The 16571-nt window shown below is 40.3% G+C and overlaps 1 protein-coding gene across 1 annotated transcript in view; it reads right to left on the reverse strand.

Moving 5' to 3' along the window:
• The window catches only part of SYT9 (synaptotagmin 9), a gene marked incomplete at both ends in the record, with an annotated part of 138965 nt that overhangs the window by 52109 nt on the left and 70285 nt on the right, over positions 1-16571 (reverse strand). The gene's annotated exons all lie outside the window — the stretch shown is intronic.

Below are 16571 nucleotides of genomic sequence, written 5' to 3' on the forward strand. Positions count from 1 at the left end.
ACATGCATAAATTATGGTGTGTTGTGCAACAGATGCTAAAATGTCACTATAGAAAATAAAAGCTGTGTGTGGAGGCTTGTTCCTGCAAACCCAACACTGGGGGCTGACACAGAAAACAGGTGCCCAGTGTCATCACCAGTTCCACAGCCAGATCAAAGACAGTGTGTGTTACAGTCTTTGATATACACCATGTCTCACAGAAGAAACACAACCCCTAAACAACAGATAAATCAGTCACGTTCAAACACTGTTTAGAGGATAATACAGCAGATGTTATTTGATTCAAATAAATTTAAAGAATAGGAAAAGCTGTGAAACCTACTGTTGTATGATAAATATCTTTAAAACAAAGGGATGGTAAATCTGAATTCCAGTGAATTGATTACCTCCAGGAAAGATCTAGAACATACAGAATGCTGTAAAAATTAAGAGTAATGTCCTCTTCATTCGGCTAAGCGCTGAACTGACTGGTGTGTGTTTGTTATTATTTTAAAGCACACGCATGAATCATATACACTCCTTTCCAGCCTGCATTACAGGACTGACTTCATCTACAACAGTGGTTCTCAACCTTCCTAATACTGCAACCCTTTAATACAGTTCCTCATGTGGTGGTGACCAGACTGTAAAGTGATATCATTGCTATGAATCATAATAACATTAAGTACCTGGTATATGACACCTGTGAAAGGGTTGTTCAAGCCCAAAGGGGTCGAAACTCACAGGTTGAGAAACAATGAACCAAAAGTTATCTGCTTTGTTTGGTCTGAATAATCATGCTAAACCGAAAGCTCCCAGGGGTCTGAGTGTAAGATGCCTGGCTCTTGGGCCCCTTTGTTTTTAGTGTTCCACTGTTTTTTCTGCCATTTGTCACTTTAACTAGTCCAAACAGCAGGGTGATTATGTGCCCAATAGGTAATGAGTAGAAAAAAAGAATGCAGGCTGAGTCAGTGGATTCTCACAAAGACACAGCTCAGTAGACCCTGGCGATGGCCAGGTTCCCAGCCAGCGCTCAGATGAAACTTGGCTTCCCAGACAGCAACTGCAAACCATGGCTTTCTACAGGGCTCTCCAGTCCTTAAGGTCAGTAAACCAAGTAGTTCCTAGGATGTTTAGTCCTACATGTAGTGATATTCTGAGCTGGTATTATCAACTGGAAAAGCCAACCGCCAGCTTCTTCTCCCAACTTTGCCTTCAGTGGCATCCATACTGGTGACCTGAAATCAGGCACACTAAGAGTAATCATCACACCATGAGTCAGCAAATTGTACATGTCTGCTGCTCTCCTTTCTCCCCTGGGCCCAGTCCTCCAGCCTGGCAACACCTTTAGGCATGACACTGTTGTAAAATTGTATGTTCAAACTTGCAGGACAACGGAATGGTGTGTGTTCAAACTAGTAAGCTCTGGTTCCAGTGTGTGCTCCCTCATCTGTAACCGGATGTTCATCCATGCAGGACACACACTCTGGTCATCCCTCTAATCCTTTCCTGTCTGGGCAGAACCACATACCCTCCTCAGTCAGATCTGGAAAACGTCTGATGCTCATGGAAAATATAAGGAAATCCCAAGACTGGGCCACTACAAATTTATGGGAATGGCTATGTAAAATTTAAAGAAAACATGGATTTTAAAGTTTTAGAAAAATGTAAGGGCCTATGCAATGCCATGGCCCATTCTGAACTGCCATATTGGCAGAAAGGGGATTTCTTATCTCCTACTGTCACCAGAACTGTGACATTCTCTCCTAGGAAGAGGCTGAGATGACTACAGAAAGCCTGTGAGCCACCAGCCAGAACCCAGACCACCCAGAAAGTGGTTTCTGGAGTACTTTAGGCCAACTGACTAGGGATCTGGGAGTAAATGTCAAGGGCATGAGCCTGGTGGTCAGTGTTCCGGCTAAGCACCACACTCAGGCTTTCTGAAATGTGAACCTCCGGCCAGGAGCTCTCCTCTCTCTCAACTGAGAAAAATCACCACCAAGGTCCACTTTATTACTACTGATCTGGTTTTCGTGGATAAGAGCAAAACCTATCATTTTTGTACTCAATAATTTCAATTTTATTCCTCCCCAGGGAAGCATGAAGATTGTTTTTATCTTAATGTGAATATTTATTAAGTTCACAATCTCTCCCGAGAAATAAAAAAATTAAAAATAAAATAAAAAAAAACTTAACACGGATTAATTGGTTCATGGGTTCACCCACTAAATAACATCTTCAAGCCCAGCATCCCTAGAGCCTCACCAAATAAGTCCTTCACAAGGAACTTCATTTTATTCACTATCTTAATAACATAAAAGATGGTCTTGAATTATTCTGTTGCACACACCTTTAATTCCAGTACTCTGGAGGCTGAGGCAGGGGCATTGCTAATGCTTGGCTAGCCTGGTCTATGCATAGAGAACATATCATAGGGGTAATCCCAAATATCTACTTTTAGACACGATCTTGGAGGTGGGGTACCATCAGGAACAAGGTTACTTGGCTTTTGCACTTCACAGCATAGTCAATCAAGGAAGAAATAGAAGTGAAGAAACGCACAGACGAAAACAATGCATGTAACGGTAGACATTCGGAATGACATGGAAGCAAAGATCAGAAAGACTTTCCCCAATCCCGGACTCAGAAAGTTGATCTTTAAGGTGGGGTGGAATTGCTTGGTAGGAGCTAGCAGGCAAATGGGACAGACAGGCAAAGCAACATATCCCACCACTCGGACGAGACACAGCGACTGCTGCAAGGCGACCCTGGTTCCCACCCAGCTGCTCTCCAGCTGTGAATTCCTGGCTGAACCATGAATAAGGACATGGTATTCTGTTAGTATAAGTAAAAAAACAAAACCAAACAAAACAAAAAACAATATTTTTTTGAACAGGCTTCAAGCAGTATAGCAGTTTCCAACATTAAGGCAAGTACTCACAGAAACTCCTCCAGGTAAGAAGTAACACTTGGTTATAAAATCCCTTTAAGTGCACAGCAGAGCTAATGAGGCAGAAATAGAGTTTTTCAGCGACAGGAACAGTAACCATGAATCCACAGAGGCGAGTAAGCCCTGGAACTGGAGGTGAGGGAAGGGAATGAACTCTAGTGTTTAACTCCTGCTATCCACAGGACTGTGAGACAGTCCTGCCTAAAGCTAACTTCCCAAAGCCTGAAGGTCACATTCTTAAAAGGTAAATGAAACAGGTGGAGAGTGGGCTTCATCCTGTCTTGTACTTGCCTTAGAAAAAAGGGGGGGGGGCAGTGCTTGCTTCAGCAGCACATATACTAGAAAAAGGAGGGGGAAATCATCTCTTTTAATGCAAACCACCAACAACCCAAAACTCTAAAGCTCAAAATTTAGTTTAAACTGTTACATGTGGGCAGTACATCTAGGCATCTTATAATTTTGAATCATGGTTGGAGGAATGTATTTTAAATGCACACACTGAAATTGCTATAAAGTTCCAAGCAAGATAAGCCTATATTCACAAATAAAATAGGCAGAAAGATCTGTTGCGTGGTCAATGAAAATGGCAAGGGAAAGAACCAGAGCGTCCCAGATCACAGTGGAAGCCATGAGGAACGGCATACAAAAGCAATTGCATATGGAATGGTGAAATTCATATATATCTATACATGTGTATCCATATGTATGTATAAAAATGGAAAGAATGTTGAAGTGGAAAGGGATGACCAAATAAACTAGGCTAATATGAAAATATTAGGTAATAGAAAGAAATAAATAGTTAAGAGTTTTCCAGAACTGATTTGAGAAAAGATGCTCAGATTCAGGACTTTACTGTAACCAGGATAAACATGCCTATTTAGCAATGTCATAATTTAAGTATAGAACACTAAGAAGGAAAAGAATCTCCAATTAAAAAAGAAAAATTGACACACAAAGTAATAAATGGCAAAATAAATATTGATTTAAAAGGAAACAAACAATAGAGTTATTGCTTCACATTACCAAAATCAAAGTAAACAGAGAATTTTATTCACCTAAACTTTTATTCCCAGAAAATAACCTTCAAAAAACAATCTCAAAACAAGGACACATTTGGGAGAGGTGGGTTTGGTTTTAGTATCTAGGCACATTCCAAGAGACAGACAACCCACGTTTATACTCCTGACTTCTTTGTTGTGAGGACTTCTGGAGAAGCCAAAGCTTAGTTAGCCTACATCATGGAAAGAGACAAATAAACCCCAAGGCCTCCGGGGGCACTGAGCAGGGATGAAAAGAAGGTCCAAAACAGTAGTCCAATAGAGGCGATGAAATACGAACTCCCTTGACTTCTTTGCTTTTAGAACAGCACACAAGCAGCTCCGTGTACCACTCAAATGCATCAATGCAGAACACACCAGCAAACCGAACTCAGCAACGTTCAGTGAGGCTGGATTAATCTAGGAACATAAGACTGGACGAAGGCTAGAAGACTAGAAAACTGATCAACATTATTTACCATGATAGTATCCTCTCAAAATCACATCATTTGAGAGGACAACCATTCCTAATAGTTCTGACGTCAGTCCACTAGGAACAGAGAGAGACTTCTTATTCGAGACAAGGTTTCACTAGGCAGCCCAGGTTGTGATTTTTCTTTGCTTCAGTTTCTTCAGCGTTGATGGAACACAACTCACACAGAGTTGATGGTGTGAGAAACCATACCTGGCAGAGAGATGCAGCCTGAATATGATGAAAGTGCCTATAAATACTTCTAGGAAAAATGATACAGGAGTATAAAGACAGTCGATCTAAAATATGGAACAGGTCAAAGATGCCTGTATTTTCCAATATTTACTGTTTCCCACCGCACTAGATATCCTAGTTTGTATGTTAGTCAACAACAAAATCTAAAGGACTAAGAAATGAAAAGGCACAGGTCAGAAAGCAACAAAGTCATCATAATTCCTAAATGCCTAATTATTTACAAAGACAATGAAGAAGCACCTATAAGAATTAAGGATTCTACAGGAAATGCAAAATTTCAGTTATATACCTGTAATAGAAATGCTATTTTAGAAGTTACCACTTAAGATAACAAAAATGGGAAGCGCTAAGGACAAATCTAGCATAAGTCTGGCAAGATCTTTATGTAAAAAAATCCACAAACCTGAAGGAAAGACTTTAAATAAAGACGATATACATGGAAAGAACACTATGAATAGAAAGGGGTAAACTTCCCTTAATCTGTCCCATAAACTTCATACACTCCCAACAGCCAGGAACGAGCCTTTGCTCATACAGGCAAATGCTCTACCCAACCCCTCTAGGATAACACATAATGCAACATCAGTGCCATACAAATGCATTTTAAAAATATTTTCAGTTGAATTTGAGGATTAAGAATCCCTGGGCAGACTACAGAATTATATCAGCATGTGGTTAAGACAAATTGAAAATGAAAGGGAAAAATATTATAACTTTAAAAAAATCTTTATTTTATTGTAAAATACTGATAGTTTGAGATCCTGAAAGAAATAATTTTTTGTTTGATGAGTGCTCTAAAAATATGTGAAAAACATCATTATCAGCTAAAACTAAACTAAGAGGAGACTAGGCTTGCTTTTCTAGTTTCTGGAATAATGGCAAGCCCTGTGACTTGAAGATGTAGACAAGCAGAACCATGGATGGAGAAGGCATCCAGAAGCAGATTCACTCTACATGGAAACCCACAGATGTCAGAGCATTCACCGCACTGCATGGTACTGGGGAGATGCTCCAGACAATCCCTTATTGACTTAGAAAAATAAATGTGGATGTGTGATAAACTGAACTAGAGTCTGATTGTCTAGTATGATGGCAGATTGGGTGGATGGTTTGAACAGTGCTGGATTCAGATGAAGTCATGAGAGTGAGGCCCCATGGTAGCCATCTTATAGTTAGTATATTCTTATATGTAGTATATGTAGTATATTCTTATATGTAGTATATATAGTATATTCTTATATGTAGTATATTCTTCTATGTAGTAATATGTAGTTTATTCTTCTATGTAGTAATATCTAGTATATTCTTATATATAGTATATATAGTGTGTTCTTATATATAGTATATATACTATGTTCTTATATATAGTATATGTACTATGTTCTTATATAGAATATATTCCTATATATAGTATATGTAGTATGTTCTTATATATAGTATATAGTATGTTCTTATATTCCTATATATAGTATATGTAGTATGTTCTTATATAGCATATTCTTATATATAGTATATGTAGTATATTCTTATATGCGGTGATTCTAGTATATTCTTATATATAGCATATGTAATATATTCTTATATATAGTATAGGTAGTATATTCTTTTTTTCTCTTACAGCTTTATTTTTAAAAAAAGAAATACATGTACAAATTTTAAGGCATTTCAGCATAACACTATATGAATATATTTTTGTCAACACTTAGTTCTTTTAGAGGTTTGATATCATGCATTAAAATCTTAATAGTTACCATAAGCATAAAGTACATGTAGTACAGAACATAACATGGAAACAGTTTTCTTGGTGTGTATAGATTAAACATAATGATTTTTGAATACCAAAAATTGCCACAAGGCTATCTTCTTAACGCTTGGACTATTAATGATAGTCTCAGGTGCACCACAGTCTGAGAAGGTGCTATACACTTATTCTTTTTTCCTAAGAATAACTGAGGCTTTTACTTTTTGACCTTTGTTTTCCTTGAGCTTCATATGGCCTGTGAGTTGTTTCTGGAGTATTCGATCTTTGACCTTAGAGCACAAGCCATTGGTGTTTGGTTCAGGAAATTTTCTCCTGTGCCTATATGTTCTAAGGTTTTCCCTACTTTCTCTTCTAATACTTTCAGTGTACCTGGTTTAATGTGGAGATCTTTGATCCACTTGCACTTGAGCTTTGTACAAGAAAATATGAAAGGGTCAATTATCGTTCTTCTGCATGATGAATGCCAGTTGAGCCAACACCATTTGTTGAAGAGGCTGTCCTCTTTCCATCGAATGTTTTCAGCTCCTTTGTCAAAGATCAAGTGACCATATGTGTGAGAGTTCATTCCTGGATCTTCTATTCTGATCCATTGATCTACACGCATATCTCTGTACCAGTACCATGAGGTTTTTAACACAATTGCCTTGTAATATAGCTTGAGGTTAGGGATGGTGATTCCCGCAGATGTTTTCTTGTTATTGAGGATGGATTTTGATATTCTAGGTTTTTTGTTATTGCAGAAGAATTTGTAAATTACTCTTTCTTTATGAAGAATTGAGTTGGAATTTTAATGGGGATTGCATTGAATCTGTATGTTGCTCTTGGTCAGATGGCCATTTTTTTACAATGTTGATCATTCCAATCCATGACCATGGGAAATCTTTCCATCATCTGAGAGCTTCTTCAATTTTCTTCTTCAGAGATTTGAAGTTCTTGTCATAGAGTCCTTGACTTGTTTACTTAGAAACACACAACTGTATTTCATATCGTTTGTGACTATTGCTAAGGGTATCTTTCCCCTAATTTCTTTCTCAGCATGTTTGTCCTTTGAGTAGAGAAAGGCTACTGATTTGTTTGAGTTAATTTTATTTTAGTTTGTGCAACCATTTTGCTGAAGTTGTTTATTACCTGTAAAAATTCTCTGGTGGAATTTTTGGGGTCACTTAAGTATACTATAATGTCGTCTGCAAATAGTCATGGTTTTACTTCTTCCTTTACGATTTGTATCCCATTAATTTCCTTTTGCTGTCTAATTGCTCTTGCCAGGACTTTGAGTACTATGTTGAATAGGTAGGGGGAGAGTGGGCAGCCTTGTCTAGTCCCTAATTATAGTGAGATTGCTTCAAGTTTCTCACCATTTAGTTTGATGTTGGCTATTTGTTTGCTGTATATTGTTTTTATTATGTTTAGGTATGGGCCTTGAATTCCTGTTCTTTCCAAGACTTTTAACATGAAGGGGTGTTGAAATTTGTCAAATGCTTTCTCAGCATTTAGTGAGATGATCATGTGGGTTTTTTCTTTGAGTTTGTTTATATGTGGATTACATTGATGGATTTCCTTATATTAAACCATCCCTGCATCCCAGGAATGAAGCCTACTTGATCATAGTGAATAATCGTTTTGATGTGTTCTTGGATTCGGTTTGCAAGGATTTTGTTGAGTATTTTTGCATCAATGTTCATAAGTGAGATTGGTCTGAAGTTCTCTTTCCTTGTAGGGTCTTTATGTGGTTTAGGAACGAGGGTTATTGTAGCCTCGAAAAATTAGTTAGGTAGTGTTCCATCTGATTCTATTTTGTGGAATAGTTTGGAGAATAATGGTATTAGGTCATCAATGTCTGATAGAATTCTGCACTGAACCCATCTGGACCTGGGAATTTTTTCGGTTGGGAGGCTTTTGATGACTGCTTCTATTTCTTTAGGTGCTGTGGGATTATTTAGATGGTTTACCTGGTCCTGGTTTAACTGTAGTATCTGGTATCTGTCTAGGAATTCATCCATTTCCTCCAGATTTTCCAGTTTTGTTGAGTATAGGCTTTTGTAGTAGGATCTGATGGTTTCTTCAGTTTCCTCAGTTTCACTTGTTATGTCTCCACTTTCCTTTCTGATTTTGTTCATTTGGGTACTTTCTCTTTGCCCTCTAGTTAGTCTGGCTAAGGGTTTATCAATCTTGTTAATTTTCTCAAAGAACCAGCTCTTGGTTTCGTTGATTCTTTCAATGGTTCTTTTTGTTTCTATTTGGTTAATTTCTGCTCTGAGTTTTATTATTTCTTGTCATCTAATCCTCTTGGGTGTATCTGCTTCCTTTTGTTCTAGAGCTTTCAACTGTGCTGTCAAGTTGCTAGTGTATGCTCTCTCCAGTTTCTTTTTGGAGGCACTCAGAGCTATGAGTTTTCCTCTTAGTATGGCTTTCATTGCATCCAGGTTTGGGTATGTTGTGCTTTCATTTTCATTAAATTCTAGAAAATCCTTTATTTCTTTCTTTATTTCTTCTTTGACCATGCCTTCATTTATTAGAGCATTGTTCAGCTTCCATGTGTATACGGGCTTTTTGTTGTCTTTGTTGTTATGAAAGACCACCCTTAGTCCATGGTGATTTCATAGGACACATGGGAGTATTTCAATCTACTTATATCTTTTGATGCTTGTTTTATGACTGACTATATGGTCAATTTTGGAGAAAGTATCATGAGGTGCTGGGAAGAAGGTGTATTCTTTTGTTTGAGGGTGAAATGTTCTGTAGATGTCTATTAATTCCAATTGGTCCATCACCTCTGTTCATTTCACTGCGTCCTTGTTCAGTTTCTGCTTCCATGATCTGTCCAATGATGAGGATGATGTGTTGAAGTCTCCCACTACTATTGTGTGTGGTGCAATGATTGTTTTGAGCTTTAGTAGGGTTTCTTTTATGAATATGACTGCTCTTGTATTTGGAGCATATATGTTAAGGATTGAGAATTCATCCTGATAAACTTTCCCTGTAATGAGTAAAAAGTGTCTTTCCATATCTTTTTTGATAACTTTTCATTGAAAATCTACTTTATTCGATATTAGAATGGATACTCCAGTTTGTTTCCTTGGGCCGTTTGCTTGGAAGGTTTTTTCCCAGTCTTTTACTCTGAGATAGTGTCTGTCTTTGTCTCTGAGATGAGTTTCTGTATGCAGCATAATGCTGGATTCTGTTTATGTATCCAGTCTGATAGTCTAAGTCTCTATATTGGGGAATTGAGTCCATTTATGTTAACAGATATTAAGGAATAGTGGTTGCTGTTTCCTGATATGTTTTTTGCTTTTATACATAGAATTATGTCTCTGTGTCTTTCTTCTTTTGGTTTTCTTGCTTAATTATTTTCTTGCTTTATCTAGGATGTAGTTTCCTTCCTTGTGTTGAGTTTTCCATCGATTATTCTTTGTAGGGCTGTATTTGTGGTCAGATATTGTGTAAATTTAGTTTTGTCCTGGAATATCTTGGTCTTTCCATCTATGCTGATTGACAGTTTTGCTGGGTATAGTAGACTGGGCTGACATTTGTGTTCTCTTAGGGTCTGTATGATATCTGTCCAGGATCTTCTAGCTTTTATAGTCTCTGTTAAGAAGTAAGGTGAACTTCTAATTGGTCTGCCTTTATATGTTACATGACCTTTTTCCCTTACTGCTTTTGGTAGTCTTTGTTTTGAACACTTGGCATTTTGACTATTATGTGTCGGGAAGAATTTCTTTTCTGGTCCAATCTATTTGGAGTTCTGTAGGCTTCTTTTATGGTCATGGTCATCTCATTCTTAAGGGTAGGGAAGTTTTCATCTACAATTTTGTTGAAGATATTTACTGTGCCTCTTAGTTGATATTCTTCTCTCTTTTCTATTCCTATTATCCTTAGGTTTGGTCTTCTCATTGTATCCTGGATCTCCTGGACATTCTGGGTTAGGAGCTTTTTGGTTTTTGCATCTTCTCTGAATGTTTTGTCTATGTTTTCCATATTGTCTTCAGCCCCTGAGATTCTTTCTTCTATCTCTTATAGTCTGTTGGAGATGCTTGCATCTGTGACTCCTGATTCCTTTTTTTAGGTTTTCCATCTCCAGCGTTGTCTCTTTCTGTGTTTTCTTTATTGTTTCTATTTCCATTTTCAATTCCTTCATTTCTTTGGTTGTGTTTTCCTATAGTTCTTTGAGTTCTTTGAGTGATTTTGTGTTTCCTCTTTAAAAGCTTCTAGTTGTTTATGGTTGTCCTCCTGTACTTGTTTGAGGGAGTTATTCATGCTCTTCTCGATGATCTCCATCATCATCTTGAGGTATGATTTCAGGTCTGAGTCTTCGTTTTCTGGAGTGTTGGGCAATCCACTGCTTGCTGTGGTGGGAGAGCTGGGTTCTCATGTTGCCAGGTTGTCTTGGTTTCCATTGCTTAAGTTCTTCCCTTTTCTTCTTGCCATCTTGTTGTCTGTGGTTATATGTGATATTGTTGTCAGTGACTGGCACCTGTCTCTCCTGTGGATCTAAGGGCCCGTGGGCTCAGGAAGAAAATTGCTTCTGAGTGTTCAGCTTTTTGTGTGCAAGCAGTGAGTTCCGGTGGCAGGTACTTGGTTGTCTTTGTGGGCTCAGGTGTGAGAGCTCTGTGAGGCTGCTCTGTGAGTTCGGCCCTTTGCCCACTGGTCCTGAATACTAGTGGTGGGGATCTGGCTCTTTGTCCAGGCCAAAATGGACCCTTTTCTAGTGAGTACAGCACTCTCTGCTCACTGAGAACTCATGGTGTGCCCTTCCTGGGCCTTTGTGTCAGGTTCACCTCTGGTCCAGGAGTAAAAGCGCCTGTGGAGCTGATATTCCAGAACCACCTTTCCCACGCAGATCAAGATTCTCTCTGACACCGTCTGGGCACCACCTCCAAGCACTGTCTGTGCTCTGGGTACTCACTGCACAACCTCAACTAGGTCTGTGCCCCCAGGTTACCTGCTGGTCTAGGTGGAAGACCTACTTGGTGTCAGGTTTGCCAGCAAAGCCTTTCCAGGCAGGCATTTCCTGATACTCCCTTACTGTGGGCAGGAAAGGAACTTTTGCCACAAGCACCGCCTCCAAGCAGTGTATGTGTTTTGGGTGCTCATGCCGCAGCCTCCCCAGGCCTGTGCCCCAGGTTATCTGCTGGACTAGGTGGCAGAGTGCCTGGGCGTCTGGTCCTCGGGCACCATGTAGTATATTCTTAAGTAGTGTCCTTTTTATATGGCTGGAGCTTGAGCTCTCTTCACCAGGGAAGGCAGGGAGGAAGCCTCATCAGTAGTGATTTTAGACTTCTCGGGTTTGAGAACTGTGTAAAAGCAACATCTGCTAAGTAAACCAACCAAAGAGATCTTGTAATGGAAGCCAAAGTAGGCAGTTTAAGATGATTCCGTGTTACATGATGAAAAAAATCTGTTCTAGGAAAACAAATTTATATTTTATACATACACATCTCTATATGCATATACATGTGTGTATATATGTATGTATATATACATATATGTATGAGTATATACGTATGTGTATATATACATGAATACATGTAAATATATCTATTTATGTGTTTATGCATGACAACAACTTAAAAAGTAGACTGGAAGCTATAAATTGGAGAAAATTGGGATGGGATATACACAGAAGAGTTAGGAAAGAAGGAGAAAACTATGTAAATATATTTTAATTAAAAAAAATGTCAAAACTTGGCACTGGTCTATACTGCAAATTCTAGGACAGCCAAGGGCTACACAGAGAAACCCTGTGTCAAACATACACACACACACACACACACACACACACACACACACACACACTCATCAAAACTTCAAAATTTCTGCCTTGCATGGCACCATCCTCCTAAAATCAGGAGGAACTCAGGAAGCAGAAGCAGTAATATCATAAATTTGAAACCATCCTGATCTCTAAATCGTGAGTTCAAGGTCAGCCAGGGCTACATAATGAGGCCCTATCTGAAACACATAAACTTTCAGATTTTCAATAGAAAACAAAGTAGAAACATTAACAGCATACTAAGATTTTGTAATTAAGACATAATTATGCTACTTCACAATGGAAAACAGTGCTTTATTTTATGACAATAGGCATTATGACCATTAGGTCTAGACAGGTGGCTCAGTGGGTAAAGGGATGCACAAGCCTGAAGGCTGGAGCTCCAGCCCCAGAAGCTGGATGGCGCATGCATCAGACTCCCGTGGTGAGATGGAAAACAGGTACGGAATTACCCAGTAGCTCAAGGGCAGGCTAGCCTAGAAGCATGGTAGCAAAAACTAAAGATAATAAGATGCAAAGTTAAAATTAACGCCCTAAGGTCATCTGACCTCTACACTTGGCACATGTGCATACACATTCACCCTGGCACACACAAATAAATAACACATTACAATAATAAGTCACCACACAGGCTGAAGAGACGACTCAGAGGTTAAGAGCACTGACTACTCTTCTAGAGGTCCTGAGTTTGAATCCCAGCAACCATTGGTGGCTCAGAACCATCTGTAATGAGATCTAGTGCCCTCTTCTGGTGTGTCGGAAGACAACTACAGTGTACTTACATATAATTAATAAATAAACAAATCTTTAAAAAAATAATAAGCCACCACACTGCCATAAGCTGGCAGCTGACTACAATTCATATAACATAGACTTGTATACAGACTGTAAAGCGAAGTCAGATCAACACAGGAAAAACCCCAGAAGAATATGCTGACAGTATTGCATGTAAGAAAAAAAGCTAGGGCTCTCTGCTCCTCCCTGTTCCAGAGACAGCCACATCTTCTTGTGCAGTGCAGAGCCAAGATGGTGAAGGTCGGTGTGAACGGATTTGGCCGTATTGAGTGGCTGGTTACCAGGGCTGCCTTCTGCTCAGGATCCGGCAAAGTGGAGATTGTCACCATCAATGACCCCTTCATTGACCTCAACTACATGGTCTACATGTTCCAGTATGACTCTACCCATGGCAAATTCAATGTCACAGTCAAGGCTGAGAATGAGAAGCTTGTCATCAATGGGGAGCTCAGCACCATCTTCCAGGAGTGAGATCCCGCTAACATCAAATGGGGTGATGCTGGTGCTGAGTATGTTGTGGAGTCCACTGGCGTCTTCACCACCATGGAGAAGGCTGGGGCCCACTTGAAGGGTGAGACCAAAATGGGTCATCATCTCTGCCCCTTCACCCGATGCCCCCATGTTTGTGATGGGTGTAAACCATGAGAAATATGACAACTCGCTCAAGATTGTTAGCAATGCATCCTGCACCACCAACTGCTTAGACCCTCTGGCTAAGTTTATCCATGGCAACTTAGGCATTGTGGAAGGGCTCATGACCACAGTTCATGACATCACTGCCACTCAGAAGACTGTGGACAGCCCCTCTGGAAAGTTGTGGCCTGATGGCCACGGGGCAGCCTAGAACATCATCCCTGCATCCACTGGTGCTGCCATGGCTGTGGGTAAGATAAGCCCAGAGCTGAATGGGAAGTTCACTGGCATGGCCTTCCATGTTCCTACCCCCAATGTATCTGTTGCAGATCTGACATGCTGCCTGGAGAAGCCTGGCAAGTATGATGACATCAAGAAGGTGATGAAGCAGCAGCCGAGGGCCACTAAAGGGCATCCTGAGCTATACTGAGGACCAGGTTGTCTCCTGTGACTTCAACAGCAACTCCCACTCTTCTACCTTTGATGCCGGAGCTGGCATTGCTCTCAATGACAATTTTGTGAAGCTCATTTCCTTGTATGACAATGAATATGGCTACAGCAACAGGGTGGTGGACCTCATGGCCTACATGACCTCTAAGAAGTAAAAAACCCTGGACCACCCAATCCCCAGCAAGGACACTGAAAGCAAGAGAGAGGCCCTCAGTTGCTGAGGAGTTCCATCCCAACTCAGCCCCAAACATGAGCATCTCCCTCACAATTTCCATCCCAGACCCCCATAATAATAGGAAGGGCCTAGGGAGCCCTCCCTACTCTCTTGAATACCACCAGTAAAGTATAGTTGCAGTCCCCCAGAAATAAAGGAAGCTAAAATAATAAACACATAAAGAGATGGCCAACCTTGGCAGTCAAGAAGAAAACAATCTTTTAGATATTTCCCATGGACACACATATCCACTAACCAGCGTTAGGAGATCTAGAGCTAGTAAGAAACTCGGGATAGTGACATCTCACCAGCAGGGGATCTGCTGAAGAGCCACTGTGGAAATGGCCTTTTAACCACTTGGAAATATTGAATATTCGTATCAAAGATCGTGGTACCTGTTAATTTGTGGGTAGACATGAAAGTAATCTCTTATGCTATTCAGAATCACAAATTAATAACACAAACGTTATCAGTATAACAATGGTAACAGGATAGAATAATGACTCCATGGTTCAGTCCTCAGCACCCACATGGTTGCCCTCAACTACCTGTTACCCCAGTTCCAGGTCATCCAACACCCTCTTCTGCTCTCCATAGGTACCAGACACAAACACACATGGAAACAAAACACATTTACCCATCAAATAAAAACCAATGGATAAAATCCTTCCAGAAAGAATACTAACTTGTCATATGTTGAACAATGGATGTTGTATACCATGAAAACATGCTAAGGGCGTCTACTGCAGTCATCTCCATTGTTACATGTTATAATTAACATTGAGTGTGGAATGGCAACTCAAAGAGGGGCCATGAACAGCAGGAACAAACTTCAATTCGCCTGTCACAATGTGAGCAAGCTCAGGGTATGAAAGGGGTGATGGGAGTGGAACGCCTCGTGTGAAAGTATCAAAGTGTTGTCTGGTTCAGCTGGTGTATCCCTGTCTGCTCATTTAACTACCCGTTCATTGTTCCTCTGGTATGCATTTGGTGCTTCTGCATATAAAAGCAGAACCGCAGCAAATCTAAGACCTCTGTGCTCAGTTTCTGGACACATTAAAAATTATGAGACTGATTATGAAACAGTCTGCAATTCCACTCAGAGCACCTTCCCTCTCCTGTGGCCATTCAAAAACCTGGGTAAATGCTTCTTGATGAATTGCACGTTCTTAACTCCTCTGCAATCCAGGATTTCCCAACAACGGTCTAGAAACTCTTAATTTTAGGAGACTTACCTCAGAGCCATTCTTTCCCTGGTCCACAAGATCCTTTGTGAGGAGACCAGGAGCCTGCCTCGTGCGGACAGTGGCTAGCCTCTGCACACATACTGTTGTTCTCTCCATAAAACCCTAGACGGTAACTCCAGGAGGATCCCCCACTGAGCTTCCTGGAACTTCTTCCATCTAATTCTGGCTCTGCTTGCCAGAACATTAGAGTCTGGCTGGATAGTGATAACAATGCTTCCCCACCTGACCCAGGGACCAGACCTCCTCAGAGCTCACCATCAGAGCTAAAGCTTCTACACTTAGATAGATCTGGCACATACCCCACCCAGGGATGAAGGAGCTAGGATACCCCTACCTTACTACAAGCAGCCTATTTTGTTTGTTTAAGCCTTCTCAGTTGCCTCCTGATTTTAGCAACAGGGATATAAAGATAATCGGTGCTCTCCTCAGGATCCATTTTTGGATATTCAAATGTTATAGCTTTTCAAGATGAAGAGGTTGGTTCCTTCTCCCAATATCACAAATCCCTTCAGTTTTATCAACTGCTTGTTCCTACACCTTTTCTTCCTTCCAGATATGAAGATGGAGGCCAACACAAGCTTGGCCACATTTTCTCTACCTACATACCATGATGAAGCTAGCACAGGACTTAGAGTATAGAGAGATAGTGACTAAGGGTGAGGAAGTCTAGTTCATGCATGTGTTGGAGACTAAAAAGCATCATGACCCTGAGGGTACTTGATTCAGTGGTAGAGACCTGGGGTTCCTCTTCTTGAGCAGAGACAGTCTTTGACTCACTCAAGGCTCAATCCCAGGAAATTAATCAATCAGTTCCTGAGTTAGATAAAGATTGTGACACTTGGTCCCTTTGGATGCCAAGATGAGGTAGGTGATGCCGGCCTTGAGAAAAGCACACTAAGAGTCACCACAGGGAATCTGATCAGGAGAAATAAATATGCATCATTTCCTCCCAAGAAAATTCAGTTTTCCTCAGTCTGGAGCTTAAGTAGGGAGTAACAAGGTTGTAA

Source organism: Micromys minutus (genome assembly GCF_963924665.1).
Source record: "Micromys minutus genome assembly, chromosome: 2".
Lineage (NCBI taxonomy): Eukaryota > Metazoa > Chordata > Mammalia > Rodentia > Muridae > Micromys > Micromys minutus.